Below are 6,136 nucleotides of genomic sequence, written 5' to 3' on the forward strand. Positions count from 1 at the left end.
TCCAAAGCAAATCAACTAATGGAAACAGAAACATCGTTTCTCCAATCCCTTTAGCAGCAAATAGACATAGAGTAGATGAAGGAAATCTGAAAATACGTGAATGTTTGTAGCACAGATGAAATTTTAATGAAGTATCTCAATATAGAATTTAGTAGAATTTTATATAGAATTAAGTATTTTAATGTAGAACTACAAAGGACTAAATTATTTATATATATGTATTTATAAAATATTGAAGAGTAATTGACATATAATATTGTATTAGTTTCAAGTGTGTAAATTAGTAATACATTTCTGAGAGTGGGGAAGTTTGAGCTATACCTTTATTAATCATAGGATTATTTATATAGATGATGCTTAAAGCAGATGAAAAGAAAAATCAACATAGACACACTATTTTGTTGATAAAGGCGCCCACCAAAAAATCTAAGAGAATAAAAAGAGCTGGAGTGGTTCTTTCTGAGATGAGAGGATTCAGGTGCAGAAATATGGGATGGAAAATGATTACTGGCATTGTCCCTTACTTGATAGTTTCTTTTTAAAAACACATTACTATGTTTCTTTTATAAAAGGTCAAAAGTATATCTGGAAAAATCAGAACAGAGATTTCAAAAATGGGTCAGAGGAATGTATTTATCAGAATTATTTGGAGTGTTTTTGTTTCTTTGTTTGGGTTTTTTTTTTTTTTTTTTTTGTAGCTGTTGTTTGTTATTTTTAAAATCCTCTCTCAGGCTTTCCCCCAGAGCTGGTGAATCACTCTTAGGGCTGGGACTGGGAGTCAGGATCTTTGACAAGCTTCTCAAGGAACTTTGATGTATGGCAAAGTTTGCAGACCTCTGCCAAGTCCAAAGCTGGAGAGGAGACCAACAGTGACAGGAGAATAGGAAGGATACAAGTTCTCAATAAACACAGGCAGTGTAATGATGTAAACAAGCAACATTGTTAAATAAAACAAGAAAGTACGTAGAAGATTTGTGGATATGACCCCTTTAAACTTAGATAATACAGGCTTTTAGTGGGACATGCCTTCTTACCAAATGACTTTGTTAGTTTTCACAATAAGTTTGATGTAACACTCGGTTATCTCATTTCATTTTCTTAGATCCCTTTACCAAAAGTAGTTCTAAGATTTAAGTTGCCTAGAGCAAAAATCTAAGGAGTATAGATGCAGCTGGTATTCCTGATGATGGTAATTTAGGTAAATAGTCAGTGCTTCTGGAAACTGGGTTTCTTTGTGTTCTTTGAAAAGGTTTTTGTTGACGGGACACCTGGGTGGCTCAGTCGGTTAAGCGGCTGCCTTCGGCCCAGGTCATGATCCCAGGGTTCTGGGATCGAGTCCCACATCGGGCTCCTTGCTCAGCACGGAGCCTGCTTCTCCCTCTCTCTCCCTCTGCTTGTGCTCTCTCTGTCAAATAAATAAAATCTTAAAAAAAAAAGAAAAGAAAATGTTTTTGTTGAACTAATTTGCAGATACTATGTCTTTTCTAGAATTTTTCTTTTCTTTTTTTTTTTTTTTAAAGATTTTATTTATTTATTTGAGAGACAGAGAACGAGAGACAGAGAGCATGAGAGGGAGGAGGGTCAGAGGGAGAAGCAGACTCCCCGCCGAGCAGGGAGCCCGATGTGGGACTCGATCCCGGGACTCCAGGACCATGACCTGAGCCGAAGGCAGTCGCCTAACCAACTGAACCACCCAGGCGCCCGTCTTTTCTAGAATTTTTAAATCAAAAGTTCTTGGAGATATTTATATGCTACTTTTGAATGTTAGAATATATATATATTGTTCTTTTGAGAATGATTATATTCTGTCTCCAGTGTTTGAAAGTATTTGCAGAAAGGATATAATATGAAAAAAAGTTCTTGATCCTATCAACTTTTTTTCCTTGTGCAAGATTTTCTTCCCTTTATTGTCTCTATGCTTTTTTATATTACTAAATTCTCACACCTTTTTAAACAATAAACAAAAAGATATTTTTCTAAAAATTGCTGTCAACATAGGAAGGTTGCCAGAGTAGCTGTATTAATTAATTCAGTCCCTACTGAACTATTTCTTGATGCAATCCTTTACTGAACAATAATCCCATCCTTACTTCGGATAGTTTGCCCAGAAATGGTTCATCAACACACATTCTTTTGGGATACATTGAGACAAGTGGCACACGTATGAGATATAATTCTGGGAATTTATGAAATGAATCTATATTCACAATGTTGTGTGAGAACAATATTTCCTATCTGTGAAATTTTCACTTCCTATTTTATATAGTCTCTATTTTTACTATGATATGATTACATTGTTTTTTCCCCCTAAGTTTTTAAGGATTGAGATACATAAGAATTTAAAATGAAATGTTTGAAAAATATAATGGTAATGTAACCAAGGCCTCTTGGTACTATCTGTGTGTGTGTGTGTGTGTGTCTATCTGTCTGTCTGTCTGTCTATAAATAGGCAGAACCTTCTATACTACAATTCCCCATAATGTCTTTTGGACAAGCAATGTGTTTCATTTATATTTTTTATTTGTTTATGCTTCCGGGTAGGACTTTGTTTGAAGAGATGGTTTCAAGGCTATAAAAAAAATGGAAAACCCTTACTCTATGATATTAATACAAATGGAATGTCACAAGAGCATTCCAGTGTTTCTTATTCAGCATTGTAAAAAAATTATTTCTGAACACTGGCCTGCTTTTCTTTTTTATTGGATGCCTTATCTTTCCTTTTCAATTATTCACAGCCTCCTAAGGACCACTTTCAGTATAAAATAGTATCTATGGGAGGTAAAAACTGCAAGAAATGTATTTCTGAATGGATTACAGAGAAAGATCTATTTAGAAATTTAAATGTATGTGGTCAACATAGAGGAAGATATATGCACCTCCTCAATAACTCTTTTACCCAACAGTATTTTTGTTATAGCCTGTTTTAATCTCGCGATTTCCTTTCTTTGAAGTGTGTGTGTGTATGTGTATGTGTGTGTGTATATGTGTGTGTGTATTTTCCTTTTATGTCCAATTTATTTTTATGTTATGTAATTTGATGTGAATTGAGGGACTTTGCTTCTGAGTATATTTGTTTGTTTGTATTATATCTACAATATTCTGAAGTGATTTAGGATATATATAGCCCATATTTATTTTTTGACCATCTAATAAAAAAAAAATGTTACTGCCATACTTTTTCTCTTTAATGCTTAAAAACATTTTAGACTATTTGCAGCTCTTTACCCAGCTATCCTTAAAATAAAGTTCTGTCCTTATTTATATTTCCATAGTCTATTTTTTCAAAGTTTATTTTTATTTGCAAATTATTTCAAGCATTCAAAGAAATATATGAAGTAGTGTAATAGAAACTTAAGTATCCACAATCAAAGTACGGTTTAGACATAGAGCAGACAGGTTTTATTTACAAATATATTGTTGCAGGGCGCCTGGGTGGCTCAGTCGTTAAGCGTCTGCTTCAGCTCAGGTCATGATCCCGGGGTCCTGGGATCGAGTTCTGCATCAGGCTCCCTGCTCAGCGGGAAGCCTGCTTCTCCCTCTCCCATTCCCCCTGCTTGTGTTCCCTCTCTCGCTGTGTCTCTCTCTGTCAAATAAATAAATAAAATCTTAAAAAACAAACAAAAAACTCCAAATATATTGTTGCAGATAAAGTAAACTTTTCTTTTATCATAATATTCAAATTTTTAAAATAATTATCTTTCAATAACAATTTTATCTTTTTTAAATTCTTATGGGATCAAATATCTCCTCAAAAGGAAATTTGAATTTTTTAAAAAGTACTGAAAAAAACAACAGAGAATATCACATGCATATCCTCTCTACTATAAGTTTGCTTTCATCAAATACAGCCTCTATACAAGATACCTAGCTTGCATACAAGTACACATGCTTACAAATATCTAGCTAATACAAAAATACAAGATGTTTTGATTATCTTCTTGTTTTGTTTTTCCTAAAGCCTTATAAGAAATGTCAATAACTATTTCTACGATTTCATTATATCTATGAAGTAGTTCTAAATGACATAAAATGTTTTTGGCTCAAACTAAATTTTAAAGTTTGTGTAGTTCAGCCACATTATTTTAATGGAAGAAGAATCTGAATCTCAGTGAGCATCCTTCTCCAACCCCGAGATGGGACCTTTATTCATAATGTAAGTATGGTGATTGCAAACAAATACTTTTGACAATAGAATAGTTCAGAGAACCACACAAATGTAAGAAAATCAGGGACTGATAATCTGTCTAGTGTATGTGTTATGGATTTCATGAGAAATAGTCAGGAAAACCTAAAGACAAATTATAGGTCACTGAAGTGTTTGTGAAGTCTATCATACAGTGATACTTCCCCTGGAATATTTCCTTTCATTCTGGGAAGACAAAGCTTTCAAATTGAAAGGAAAATGTTATGTGGCCTTTTGCAAGCATCTTGATGCATCTCTTGAAATATACAACATCCAAAAGAGATACGAGAAAAAAAACTGGAATTCTTTCTAAGGAACAAGATATTGTTGAAGTAAAAACTTAATTTGGGGTATGTATGTAACTAAGACGTGTATTTCTCTTACAAATATTGACCCTGCAGACCTACAGTATAGGTACTAAGAACACTGCAGGGGCGACTGGGTGGCTCAGTCGATTGAGGTCCTACTCTTGGTTTCGGCTCAGGTCATGATCTCACGGGTTGTGGGATCAAGCCCTGCATGGGGCTCCATGCTCAGTGGGGAGTCTGCTTGAAGACTCTCTCCCTCTGCCCCTCTCCCCACTCACGCGCACACTCTCTTTCTCTCTCTCTCTCAAATAAATAAGCCTTTAAAACAAAACAAAACAAAACAAACAAAAAAACACTGCATTGCCAGTCTCTCAGCTAGAATTCAGTCCCAGGTATGTGGCTGCCTACCTATGTAAACATAGGCAAAAACGCTCAGCACTTTAAAAATGACCTCCTTCCCAAACTTGTTGTGGATATTCAATGGGTCAAAAATATAAAGATTTTGAATAATGATTGGCCCTTTGAAATTGCTTAATAAAGTTCAAATGTTATGCAGATACAGCGTTTTGGAGAAGAGATCACAGTCTCTCCTTTATGTCCATGACTCCTCTCTTTTCTAATCTTGTCAACGTGTGGGCTTAGCATGTTCACATCACTGGGAATTTTAAAAAGAAAATAAATATAAGAAAAATCCATATGTCTAAAATATAAAAGGATACAAGGGAGGCCACAAGGGTTTCTTACTAGGTTGTTTTCGTACCTTCTGCTTTTCTTGTGCAATGTAGCAAAAACCAGCATACTTCTAAGCACTAGGGAAGCTCCATATTATTCTTCCTTCCTCAACTGACTGATGTGCCGGATTTTTTAGTATTCAAATAGAAATCACTTGCCCCTTAAGCCCATCTATTGTTCATGTTCTATATTCATATTTCCTCTCTGAGAATCTAACCTCTTCTGACACAACAGTTGTCAGTTGAATTATCTATCAATTAAGAAGCAATTCCTGCCCACAGTATTGTTATCTAGCTTTTGGCCCCATACAAGAATCATTACAATACATTTAATGCATTCCGGGAAATACTTGAATGGTCTAGATTTCAGGCCAGAGAGTTCTCTGGCTATCGGCCATATGTCAAGGCTTTCTTTGTCTACAAACAGACAAGATTGATAAACCGTCACTAAGAGTTCTGCAGCTTAGAAATGAAAGACTGGGCAGAACGTCACCAGGGAGAAGAGATGCACGTGGGAACAAGGAAAGGAAAGAGGTACATGCTATTTTTAGAAGATTCTTCTGGTACTTCTCTTTCTCTGAAACAGATATACTTTTTACCTTTTAACATTTTGATAGCAAAGTAAAAATCTTCCTCTTAGTGTTTTTAATAGGGTAAGAAAATGTATAATTGGATATTGGCATTGTCAATCATTACCATTTCCAGAAAAGATATAAAATAAGAGGTCAATACATTTTCCTCTCTTAAAAATTCTCCTTAAGTTTTGGGAGAATCTGATTGTAAGGAAAAATAATTTTGCATGTTCTCTGCCTGTTCCACAACTATTGAGATAAAAGTTTATAGAAGACAGGGAGACATGAGAAGAGAAAGGAAGGAAGGAAGGAAGGAAGGAAGGAAGGAAGGAAGGAAGGAAG

Source organism: Phoca vitulina, unplaced genomic scaffold, assembly GCF_004348235.1.
Source record: "Phoca vitulina isolate PV1807 unplaced genomic scaffold, GSC_HSeal_1.0 scaffold17, whole genome shotgun sequence".
Lineage (NCBI taxonomy): Eukaryota > Metazoa > Chordata > Mammalia > Carnivora > Phocidae > Phoca > Phoca vitulina.